Source organism: Pithys albifrons, chromosome 6, assembly GCF_047495875.1.
Source record: "Pithys albifrons albifrons isolate INPA30051 chromosome 6, PitAlb_v1, whole genome shotgun sequence".
In the NCBI taxonomy this organism is placed as follows: Eukaryota; Metazoa; Chordata; class Aves; order Passeriformes; family Thamnophilidae; genus Pithys; species Pithys albifrons.
Genome location: NC_092463.1, coordinates 63392160 through 63405920, shown reverse-complemented (window position 1 = coordinate 63405920; position 13761 = coordinate 63392160).

Here is a 13761-nt window from a genome sequence, read left to right as displayed (position 1 = left end):
GTTTGTTAATTAGGGAAGGCATTTAGGACTTGCTGTGTCTCATCCGGATTCTTCTCTGGTGCTCCAGCAGTGAAGTCAGCAGTTTTACAGTTCCCTGCCTCGAACCTTGAAAGTCATTTCTGGCCAGCAATTGGGTGGAAATGGCTAATGGTAACATTTTCAGTCTACTTTCTATGCAAAGCAATGGAGATTGATCTGTGGAGCAAAATTAATTATTATCTGCTCACCTGCGTAGTAGCAGATAATAATTCAAAAGCTTTTACCTCTTTTTTCAATGAAAATTCGGGAGAAAGAAATTTATGATGAGGAATGTTCTTACCTGAAAGCAAATACCAGAACATCACCCAGTATGAGAAACACTAATAACTTTATTTATATCAGCTGTCAACTGTGCTGCAGACACAGATTCTTACAGGCTCAACATTAGTCTCCATTCTTCTGTCAAATGTGTGTTCTCAGGCTAATACATTTGGTTATAAATATATACTTGGTTATAAATATTTATTAAGTTATAAATATTTTCATTGGAAGCATAAAAGTGTGGAGTTTTTTTCTGCATAAGTCACTATTATCAATTTTGGCCTTCATATATTTTGATAGCTAATTCTCTACAAATTATTTTTGTTTGAGAGTTAGTAGATTTTCAAACACAGAATTCGGTGAAGAATAAGGTGACTGGTTTAGTAGTTTTTTAATTATTTCATATTCTTTGCTACTTGCAAATACCTGGTGTGAACATAATGCACATCTTAGTAGCAAGGTCCGAAGTGCTTTGGCATTCTTCTTCCTCTCATTAAAAATAGCTAATTTGAAAATGCCTCCTCGAATTCTGTTAAGAAATCAGATTATCCAGCCTTTTACAGTGTTTTCACAATTAACAGTCTCTAAATAAAGGTGGATAAATAGGCCAAATATCTTCTGAAAACATTGAATCACATCTCTCTTCTCTTTATGAATAAAGAATGTAAAAGTAAAGTGTTGCTGAGGTGACACTCCTTCAATCAAGGCTGAAAGCTACTGTTCTGTATGAAACACTTTGCAAAAAAACATACCTGGAGTGCAGGAATAGGCATTAAATATCTCTGCAGCCTGTGGTGAAAAGTCCAACACCCTTGGACTGTTTGGGACTTGCCTGTAAAAGATCTGTTTATTTTGGCTTTGAGTGGAGGAGAGAATTTGTCCTCCATGTGTAAACAACCATAGATAATAGGATGTCAATAAATCTTTCAGTATTTACCTTTTAAAAATGAATCAAATTAACCACAGAAAAATATTGAGATAGTAAAATGGTAGGTACCAGTAAGCTTCTCATGAATTATTTCCCTTTTCTCTCCCTATGAACAGCAATAAGATGCTGAAGTACCCAAGAAAACTATTCTGGCAAACTTGGAATTTCCATGGCTGAAGTAAACAGAGTCATGACCAGGTCAAGAAAATCCCCAGTGTGGGGAGAGGTTTTATGGTGGCTGAGAGGCATTAATGGGTAAAAAAAAGATGTCTGGTAAAGAGGGGGTTGAGCAATTCTCAAAAGAAGTTCAGCATTTTGGTTCAGATAAAAAGCCAAAGAGATTATCTGGAGATTTCTGAATCTCACTGAGGTAAAACTCAAGCAACAATCTTTCTGAAACAAGGCTTCCTGTGACATTTCAAGCTTCTGCTTCTGGTCCATTTAAAAATTAACCAAGAAGGACAAGAATAAAATATTTTCTTTAAGAGGAAGATAATGCAACATACTTTAGAGTTAACTGAGTTTTGACCTGGTTAAGTTTGGGTCTAGGTGTGAATTTGGACCATCTTATGCTTATTTTAAACGATTATCTATTCTATAAATAGTTGGGGAAGATTTTCTTGGCTGCCTGGACTATACCTGTATTTGATTCCAAACAGAGCATGAATTTTAGCATTAAATGGGGTCAGTAATGTAGATATCCACATCCTTTTATTTTTGATCTTTTTTGGAGCTCTCTTACTTTCTTTGCAATTGTTTATTATCTGAAGGATAAAGGAAAAGAGAAAACTACTTTTAGCAGCTGTCTGTCTTTCTGGCTTTTTGCAGCAATTTCAGACAGGCTTATGGTTTCAGCACATGACTTTTGCAAAGGCTCAGCTTCCCAAAATCACTCAAGAGGTAGATGGATTTTCAGAGGGAAGTTGGGCTCTGTGTCTTGCCGTGGGAGGTCATGGATGTGGACTGCAAAATTTAGTTGTCCAAATGAAAGCTGTGTTGCTTTGAAATCCTCTCCTCAATAATGACTGAGAGCCTTCAGTAATATGTTAACTCTGCTTTTGAGTCCCTTGAAGGAGCTTCCACATGTTGATATCATCTCATGAGTCCTCCTGTTCCCAACCCTGAGCATGGGGCTGCAGATGGACTTGGGCAGTTTTGCCACCTCAGAATCCCTCATACATGAATTGATTCCTCCTCTCATTCCTTGACATTTGTGCTGGTTTAAACTGGCAGGAGAAACAGACCCAACACAAAAGATATTGTAAGTCAGAGTTAAAGGTTAATAACAGTATTACAATTACACAAAGAGTAATTGGGTTTAACCCTCAAAACCCAGAAGTATAATCCAGTCCCCTGAGGCACAAACACAATGGGGTTTGTTGGCCCCTGTGCTGAGCCCCACGTGGTTCCCCTCAGTCCAAAGCAAAAGGAAGGGAAAAACCTGTTGATACAGATGATGTTACAGTCTGATTGAGAGTGGTGTTCTCCTCCTGTCGAGGTTCTGATCCTTTTCTGGATCCCACAAGTGGTCCATGGGGTCTTCAAACCCCGTGATTATGCACCCTCAGGTCCATCCCCCAGGGCAGTGAGTTCCACCATGGGTGATCTGACTCTGTGAGTCAGAGGGTATTTCAGAATCGTTGATGGCCCATGAGCAGACATGACCCCTCGGGTGGGTGTGGAGGTGTCAAGGACTCCTCAGAGGGGAGTTATCCCAGTTCCTGTCTCACAGGCTTCTTTCCCACCCAGCTCCCAGCCTGAGGGATCAGGTGTGCCCTGGGCAGCTGCTGCAAAGGATCCATTGTTAACAGTTCGTGGGAAATGGGATAGAGGGTTTAGAACACACAGCTTTGGTCACCCCCACACAGTGATAAACTGGTCCCACCTGCTGAACTAGGACAACATTACAAGACGAAGCTGCTTCATCTCAAAGACATTTTGTTCTCTGTTTTCCCTTTGCAGAGTAGTTTGCAATAACCAGAAGGTCCATGGGGATGGAAGTCTTCTGAAGCAGAAAAGTATGGTTTCAATTAATATTCAGCATTAGCAGAGTCAAAATATTTCCCAAAAATACAGTCATTTTGAAAGGATTCAGACTTTAAAGTTCAGGTTTGATTCTGACCAGGAGAAATAGTCACCTGACTGAAAACCTATGGGATTTTTAAAAAAAATACAAATCAGTTTTTAAAATGTTTGAAATACTTTGGTTTTCCTTTATTGCAAAACAAAAAAATGCTGGGGATTCAGAACTAGTGTAGAAGCAAATTTTGCATTCAGTGGCTCTTTCCTGGGAGTATAAACATGGAAATAAAATAATTGATCTGACTGGTATTATTCCTGCTGTCCCAGCTCTTCCAATCTGGAATTGTGATTGAACTGTACGGCTTCAAATGGTAATAAAGTGCTGGGAATAGGATTTCTGTGTGGTCCCTGTGCCAGCATCAGAACAAAGATCCAACGCAGCTGATCTGGTCCAGTTTAATGAATGTCCTGCTGACTTTTAAGGGAGACTTTAGAAATCCCCTCCTATTTTTGTAGAATTTTGTCAGGAAAGCAGATTGAGCAAAGCTCATCTAGAAAATGCCATTGCCATTCCTACAGGTTTCCACAAGATATCTGACCCCTCCCCTCGCTTTCTTTCTTCTTTTTCTACCTCTCTGGAATGCAGATATTTGGGTTAATTTTCTCCAGCTGTCACAGAGTCTCACAGGAAAATGACCTCACAGAGTGACCACTTCCCCTACTCCTTGACTTAAGGAGAATTTTTTTCTTTCAGAGCTTTCACCACATCACCCACATCACTGTCTGGTGTCTTTCATGAGTCAGGAAAAAGGAAAAAAAACCACAAAAAACCCCACCACAAATCTTCCACCATTTAGAAAAAAAGAGGGAAGTAAATCAGGTCATTTTGATTTGGTTTTATCAATTTACAGTGCTATTTCAGATCAGTGAGTGCAGTAGAAAGTTAGCATTATCCATTCCCACTAAAGAGTAGGGAGGTATTAATATTTGGATATCTTTTTATAAGAATGTTTTTCAGCATGAAATTAGTTCATTCTTTTAATAATTACAGCAATCTCAGCAAATTCTTTTGTTCCTTTAAACATACCATCTAGAGGGGAAAATTTTATTGCAGAAACTATGTATCAAATTCAGTTTTCTGAAACAGCACAACAAAATAACACATGCTAAATGAAATATGTAAATGAGATGCATATATCTCAACAGCTAATGCTTTTTTAAGTGCCACAATCAAAACAAAGAAGTCTAAGAAGAAAATTGCAATGTAATTTTTGATGGATTCACTCTCTACTGAGAAAAATTTCAAAATCTACTTACACTTCAAATTTTTTCTGTCTTCTACCCTGAGTTCAAAGTACCTCAATCAGAGCAACAGAAAGATGGAGATTGCTGTAAGGAAACTGCAATCTTTCCTAGACCAGCAAATGAAATTTCTGTGACCTTCCTAAAGGCCTCATCTATTTCTGTTGTGTCTGAGAGAAAATGCTGCACTGCCGTGCTGTGATATGGAGGAATTCCACAGTGTAATAGCCCTTCATATTCTCTGTCTCATGTTTTCAATGAATATCACAAAGTCTTGGCATTTTTTGTAGCGTTTTGAGACTTTTCTTCCAGGGAAATTTATAGAATTTGTTCTCTTTGAGTGTTTTTGCATTATAGGAGTGCTTCATCAAGACTGTTCCAGGTTATCAGGTTATAACTGTGGTTCATTTCTGTGATATTTCAGAGCTAGTATCACCATATATTATTTTTCTAACATAGCCCTTTATCCCAGTTCAGGAGGTGGGACCAGTTTATCACTGTGTGGGGTGACCAAAGCGGTGTATTCTAATCCCTCTATGCCATTTCCCAGGAACTGTTAACAATGAATCATTTGCAGCAGCTGCCCAGGGTACACCTGACCCCTCAGGCTGGGAGCTGGGTGGGAAAGAAGCCTGTGAGACAGGAGCTGGGATAACTCCCCTCTGAGGAGTCGTTGGCACCTCCACACCCAGCCTGAGGTGTCATGTCTGCTCATGGGCGATCACCGATTCCAAAATCCCCCCTGACTCACAGAGTTTATTGTGGAACTCCCTGCCCTGGGTGAGGGACTGGGTGCTCCCACCTGGACCTGAGGGGACATAATCTTGGGGTTTGAAGACCTCTGGAACCACCTGTGGGATCCAGAAGAGGAGCAGAACTTTGACATGAGAAGACCACCACTCTTGGCCAGACTGTGACCATCATCTGCATCAACAGGTTTTTCCCTTCCTTTTGCTTTGGACTTGGGGGAACCACGTGGGGCTCAGCACAGGGGCCAACAAACCCCATTGTGTTTGTGCCCCAGGGTGCTGGGTTATACTTCTGGGTTTTGTGGGTTAAAACCAATTTCTCTTTGTGGCATTGCATTTATTGTAATATTGTTATTGACCTTTAACTCTGACTTACAATGTCTTTTGTGTTGGGTCCGTTTCTCCTGCCAGTTTACCTTTAAACCAGCAGAACCTTTTAATTGTTTAATTTCAGAATTTTGGGCCGGAAACTATAAATCCATACTCTATATATTTGTGACTGTACTTTGTGGGGATGCCTCAACCTTAAATGGAATCCATCCTGGTTTGTGCTGTGGCTGTATATTCCTCCTCCTCATAGATGATGACTACAGTAATGTATGGGAAAAGCACTTTAATTTGAGGATATCCTCAGCTGGATCACATACAGGTTTTCCAGCCCATGTGGGAGCTCAACATTGCTGCTCTGGTTCAGTGTGTGCTCAGATGTGCTGCCTCAGCTGCTGCTGATTCAGGTTACTCTTCCTGTCTACCCCAATCACTTCATTCATTCCCTTAAACCTCCAGCTGGAAGGAGATTCTACCCAAAGATCTGGCAAATCTTAGGAAGCAGAAGGGGCGAGGGATGAATCAGGTGCAACATTCTTTGACTTTCATGTGTGCTGAATAGACTCAACTTTATGAACAATTTCATCTATTTCAGTGGAAATTCTTTCAGAAAAACTTTGGCTGAGATTAAGAAAAATGATGGCATCTTTTCCTAAATGATTCTTCTTTGCATGAGCTGAATTTTTACAGCTAAAACCTTTGGAATATTAGAAATCTGAGAAACAGATTTCCCAAGTCCTCTTAACCTTAATCTCAGAAGTAGAGGTTCTAATGGTATAAAGATTTTATATCCATGCCCTGTTTCAAAGGCTTACTTTGCACAGGATGGAAAACACTGCTAATAATAATATTAATAATATGGATGATTGACATAATAACAATTTCCTTGGAATTCATATCTGGGAGGTATTATGGCTTGATTGCTTTGCTTCACCTCTCAGAGAGACATTTCCATCTTGCAGATCTTTCCAAGATCAGTAAATATAAAGACAAGTGATCTTAATAAATTGTTTATCCTGGGAGGTGATCATCATACCTCTCACATTTCTGGAATTAAAATGAGTTCTTTGTACCTGCTATATACATATAATTACATAAACATCTCCTTATTAACTGAGATGGATTCTTTGGATTTGAAACTCTAGAAATACTAGGAAGAAAAGAGGGGATGAACCAGAGAATGAGTAACATATTCCAACTGATGTGTGTTTCCTCACATGTATCTGTTTCAGGAAAAGACTTCAGCGTATGTTTAACTTCAGGCATGTGCTCAGGTCTCACTGGGTTTAAACACACCAGCTGAGGATGCTTTCTTAAATAGAAGCAATATGCTGTCTCAGTGAAGTCAACTTGATTTGCCAACTGCTCCCCTCCTTTACATGTAGGTGATTTCAACAGGGATCTGCAGAGAAAGGAATGCTGAGGTCTTCAGAACAGCTCCTGCCTCCAAAGTGGATTTTGTTCTCTGTGGTACAAAGTGCAGTCCTTCCAGTGCCGAAGCTTTTCCCTATCAAAATAAACATAGTGTAGCATAATGGAGCTCCAGGCTCCTTTTGGAATCTATGGGAAAATAATAAATCACTTCTTATGGTATTTTGGCATTGTCCCTTTTTCTCTGCCTTTACCATCTGATCTCTCTAAAGACTGAGAAGATCAGGCTGCACAAACACAAGAGAAGTTGCTTTATTATGAAGGGAGAGAATAAAAGGTGTTGAGAGTGACTAGGTTATATTCTTTTTGGCCCCCTGTGTTTAGGCTGCCTTCAGCTTAGTTTTTGGTGACAAACTGCACAGCTGTAATGCCTTACATTTACCAGCCTGCATATATGAAGGATGTGTAATGTTAACTAAGCCCTTTCCCGTCCCTCATGGAAGACCACCCTGCCTGTAAAACCTCCAGAGGGAAGCAGAGCATGTCCTGATCACAAACTGCCTTTCTTGGCAGAAACACACTATGTTGCATTAACCAAAACAGCACTTTTTAAAACAGTTTTGATGGTGGCTGCTTTTTATTTAAATATTCATTTTGCTTGTGTAAACGGAATCTCATTTGGTCTTTACATCCCGACATCCCCTGGACTACTTGAAAGCCTTGTTAACATTTAGCACTGGAATTTGTTTCACGCCTTGTGCAAAACCTTCAAAACCTGATGTGCTCAGGGTGGGAAATGGTCTGGATTCTCCTCAGCAGTCCCCCAGACAGCAATTTGCTCTGGGACAACCTTTCCTGACTATTCCTCACCACTGACAGAACAGTTTTTCTACGTCATAGGAGTTGTTACTAAGTAAAAGTCACTTCCAAAACTTGTTTTGCTTCTCTAATATGGTCTTCTCTATTGCTGTGTATTCCCCAGCACCCTGAGTGTGAGTTTAGCAATAAACATCACTTGTTTTCTGAACACTGAGTGACGCAGCCCTCACTAACAGCAATTACCACAGAAATAGTGTTAATTATATTGTGCTGGACACAACCACTTGCTAGTTGTGATCATAACTGTGAGAACATTATTTCATCTCTAACTGTACAAATAAAGGGAAGACTTGGGATAATGAGCCCAGGGGAGTCACTTTAAACTCACAAGGGTGCATTTAGAACCTGGCCCTGGGAAACTCCTTCTGGCACTACCACCATGTCTGAGAACATAACAAACATAACAAACAGTGCCCTTCTTGTTCCTCCTCAAATCATGGCTATGAGGCTTCTTGCTTCAACTGTTCCTCTATATACATGTCAGTACAGCATAAAATACACTGTCTAGACAGTCTACTTGAGCTTGCAAGGTGCAAGATTTGTAGAACTAAACCCTTCTCTCTTTAGCACCATTTCAGCAGCGTAATTTCAATCAAAGCAAATAAAACTGATCCTGATTTACCTCTGGGTAACCTCAGGGACACTTAGCTAATGTCAGAGTGTTGGGTTGAATCCTGTGTTAGGAAACTAAAACATGAAGTACTGTTTTCTGACAAGTGATTTACCCATCAGAAAGGTTGGAACTGTAGGGCCAGTGGTGACAATGAGCTGCTTCTTTGCCATGACCCAGTTTTTTCCAAGTGTGTGATGGTTGTAATTAAGTTAATTTACCTGTCTTGGATACTGTGATGAGTAAATTGCAGGAGGGCTCATAAAGGGGTATCAAATGTGTGGTTCTAGATGTTAAATCTCCAGGTTTAGATATCTACTTTTGTAGGTCCCAGGAGAAGTGTCTCCACCAGTCAGTCCTTCATTGCACAGAGCATAAAGTAGGGGCTGTCCTACAACAAAATCTTGGCTTTGTTTCATTTATGTCTGGGGTGTTGTCCACTCTGACCATGGTGAGAGGAAGCACTCTCATCTCTCTAATCTAATGCAAAAGGGTAAATATTCCTCTTTGCATTTTGCAGATGGAAAACTGGAGCAAAGAATTTAAATAGAACAGTCTAATAATTGACAGAGATAACAGGCATGGGAATAATGTGGATGGGCAGAAATTTCACGCCTCTGGGAGAGTTCAGGATCACTGTGCAATTCAGCTCAGAGCTGAACATGGTATTCATGTGCACCCATAAGTGTCTGCTTTCCTGTGTATCTCCTCACAAAACCAGGTGCAGATGTTATTATGGCAAAAATGTGTTTTATTAGAGCACATTTTCCACACTGATACTAATCCACTCGTATGTCCATGAAATAGTACCCCAAAATTTCTTTTTGTGTGTTCTGTCCCTTTCTTCCTGTGACATTTAGGACCAGTACTTGAACATACAGAAGAGGCATTTGGCATCCTCATCTTATTCTTCCATCAACTTACCTCTTCACTGGCAATGGAAGGACCAAATTCTGCCAGATTTCATAATAATTTTCTGGACTGTGATGATTTGGGGGGTTTTTTAGCAGTGGTGGGGATTGTCAGAAAGGCATATAGGTCATCTTCATGCCTTTTTGTGTGCAAAATACAAGGGATATTTTCCATTTGGAAAAAAAAGGATAATATGTATTTATTTAAACTATTTCCTGTGGTAATGTTGTGTCCCAATGAAGCTTAAGAGTGAATCAGTGCTGGGATGGCTTTTATTCATCTAATGTATGTGGAAAATAAAAGGAGTAAAACTTCAATAGCAGTCTGTTAAGTCCCATGCTTTTACCCCCCAAAGGTCTTCCTGTTTCCTTGTGTTTCAATAAAATGGCTGATATACTGCTAAATGGCTGGGAAAGTTAGGAATAACATTAATTTAATGAGGGAGTTAGATTAAAAATATGTTGTAGAGCTGAACTGTTGCTTTTTTAACTGCTTGGCATTCCTGATGCTGGGTCTTGGTTTCTGCAGCCATGCAGCATATGAATCAGAGAGAATCCACCCTGTGCTTTGGCATAACTCTTAAAGCACTGACAGTTCCTCTTTCTTCAGCAGTAATTAAACAAGTAAAAACTGGTTACTTTGGTTAGCAGATATAAATGTGGAAAATATTCACAAATACATATCACTGGGTGTGTGTGTCTAAGGAATCTGGATGAGCTGTGGTTGGACTCTGTTTTCCCACATACTTACAACAAAGGTGCTTTATCCAACAAAGCAATTTGGCCAAGGTCTTTTAGTTCAGCTAATTCATGTTCTCTTTTTCCTTTGTAAGGCCTGAAGGTTTGCTGATAGTGCAGTTCATTGCAACCCTTGAGAGGAGGCACTGTTGGGGATAGGACTCTGCAAGAGGAAAAATCAGTTAAAACCAGGAAACCAGGGTGAGTCTGTAAAACTAAGGGCCAGACCAGCCTCTTTTTAAATTTTTTTTGTTTGTTTGTTTCACTGATTTGACTCTTCCAGTGAGCTCAGCAATACCAGAGCAGACTACCAAGGTTCCTAGTTTGGAAGCAATTGTAACACTGAAAGGGTACCTCTTACTCAAATGAGTAAATAATCAATGTACTGATGTAACTGTGTTCATTGTGGCACTGGACATGTGGTCTGCCCTGACTGCAGAGGCAGGAATGTCTAAAGCAGAGCTAAAATGAGTTCTAACTGGCTGTTTAAACACCTGCATCTTTTAGGAGGAAGCCTGAGCTAATCACAAGGCATTAGGAGTGTTTCAAGAGCAGTGTGCTTAATGATGGCTCCCTTTATAGCCACAGACAGGAAAAAAAGCTTTGCCTCACTGAACCCTCTAAAAAATGGGAATAATCAAACCACAGTTTATAAATCCAGAAATCCTTCATGTGATGACACTTCTCGATCACCTTTGTTACTGCAGAACTTCCTTGAATTAACTCCTGTCAGAAATAATGCATATTTAGGGATACTATATTATACTGATTTTAGCATTTCTGCTAAAACACTTATCTAAACACCTATCTAAAGTACTGCCATGAGCATAACCCTGATCTGAAGGAGGCAGCCTAAGACTCCTTATAATAGAACATCCCAGCCCTCAATATTAAGGTGAGGAGGAGACAATGCCTAAAACTTCATAATTGAAATGCAGGCTTGTCTTTTTAGTCTAGTGCTCTTTCACTCCATTTTCCAGGAATACCTATGGCAGCTATGTTGGTGATCTGCTTACAGCACTTTCTGTTCCCATATTTATTTTCCCCTAACCTTCTCCTGGTTAGGCTGATGCTTGATTTTGTATTTTTCTTTTTCCAAAGTCTACTTTTCCAAACCATTGGTACAACTGGCACCTTACCCACACATGGATTTTTAAGGATCCTGCCCACCATGGGGTAGGGGAATGGCAATGACAGAGGAGGGGGAAGTTTCTCAGCATATTAGCAGGAAAAGCTCATTAGGCTTCTCACCTGGTAATTCAAATGTTTTCTGAATTCATCAGGCTTTAAACCTGATAGTCTTAAACCAAGTAAGGGCAGTTTTGATCTTATTTATTTTTAACAAAACAGCTTCAGTTTATCCCTGTAGGCTATTTTATTTCTCTCAAATTACCCAATTCATATTCACCTCCCGCAGGGTTCTATTTTCTCACTGCTGTTTATTACACACTGCAGAGTTGCTTCTCCTCTAATTTACCCCTGTGGTACAACTCCACTGACTAGAGAAGAGAAATTCCTGCTTTATACCAAAATAAGCAAAAGGGGAATCGGTGCCAGATTTTAGCTTTGGTGAGCAGCTTGTTTCTCTTTGCCTGGAATCATCCAGAGATACCACAACTGGGAGCTGTAGTCAGACATCCAAATATAACAAATATTTCTGGGTTTGCATATTACACTTCCCTGCTCCTCAGATTCAGGCTGGGAGGAAGAGGAAGATTATGAAACAAAATGTATGCATGAATATTTTTGCAATCTGCTGCACTAAGAAGAAAAAAAAGTAGAGAGCAGATGACTGATTCATGGTGTTTTTGTTGAAAATATTGTAGTTTTTAAACATTGCCTCAGTGTGGTCAGGGTGCTTACAGTAAATACATTTCACACCAGATGTAGTCTCAACTGTACACGGCTTAGAATTTTCATGCACAGAGAAACTGTCAGTTCTAGGAGCCTGAGGATCCCTAGGTTTCAAAAAGACTGCCCCTGTTGTAGCTGTCCTGCCCAAGGGGTGCTGGCAAAATGAGCACAAGGGTTGGGGAGGGTGCTGACCCCTAAAAATTTCAAGCTTCAAATAGCCTATAAAACATAGATGCCAGTGTTCTGCTTCCAGGAGCTGAATAATGCCTTTTGTTCCCAAACCACATGTCTTTGCATAAGGAGGAGCAGCAACCATGAGAAGAGGTGATGTTCTACCGACCCCACAGAAGGGCCCATAGGACATTTTCTTTTTCTCACATGGATCATACATACATTGGCTGTGTTGTTACAGGGAAAATAGAATGGGATTTCTGACTCCAATTGCTTACTGTGCTTGCCTCTGTGAAATCCCTGCAAGTGATTTAGGACAGTGAAAGATATATATAATGATTTCTGCCATTCACCTGGTGCCATATATACTTCGGATTTCTAGAAAGAATTCAAAGTAAAAGAGTTACTGTTGATAAGTTGGGTGGAGGTGTTCAGTTATAGAAAGATGCTGAGTATACAAAAAGATTCTGAATACATCAGTATCAGCAGTGTGCTTTGCCAAGAGTGTATTACTTTTGAAGCTGAAGCAGAAATTGTACTTGAATGGGGAGAACACAGAGCTGATCTCGTGCACATGAATGAGACCTGTTAAGGAGTGTGTGTGGAATTACTGCTGCAAATACAAGGCTCATTCAGGGTCTATGTGCAGAGCTTAATTAAACTCTTGTGAGGCAAGAATTTAAGGAAGAAAGGAGTATTATTTCATAATATTTAGGATATAAATACTGCTTTTTCACCCAGCAGGACTGAGGCAGTTTATGGCAGTGCCCCAATTAGCACCTTTGTCCCTGGGCTGTCCCTAAGCTGCAGTCAGATGGGACATTGCAGTGATGCTTTAGCTATTGTGGCTTTTGGAGCAGGAAAGCTGCAACACCTTGGCATTTGGGTAAGCTGCAAATGGTATTCCCTGCATGAAACCATGAGCAAATGTTTGCCTGTTTAACAGCTGAAGCCTGTGGTGCTCTGACCTCATTGCTTTCAGCACTCAGACCTGGTTTACAGCCAGTCTGAGATACCTACACGTGCAACAGCCGTGCCTCACTGTGGGTAGATAGTCCAGAGACTTTGCACCATTGTTTACCAAGAATCAGGCTCAAACCTGGATGTCTGAGGTCTCAAAGAGCCAAATTCCTGTTGCTGAGTCCCTACCCAGCTACACAAATGGAAGGATTTAATCATGTCTGAGTGTCATTTTGGGTAACTGAGTAGCTGACGTAATACTGGTCCCAATATGTTGGCTGGTGAAGACCACAATAAACTGTGCATGTCAGCTAATCATGATTAAACACTGATGAGGCCAGGCTCAAACTGCACTTAGCTGACATGTGCTGAATGCTATTTGTTCTTGTCTACACCGATTCACACTGCATTCACTGCAGCACAATATAGATAAGCCCTTTGGGGAGAGTGGAGCTCTGCTCAGGTCTCAGTGTTCCCTGACTGGCCAACAGCTGCTCAGAGCAGGTTTCTAAAGGCACCACTTACCCATCCTTTGATGGAGAGATAAGCCACTGTAATGTAATTACAACCAAGGAGATGGGAGAGGGGAAAGAAAAAAATATGCCAATCATGAAGGGGGTACATGGAGAGCCTCAGATT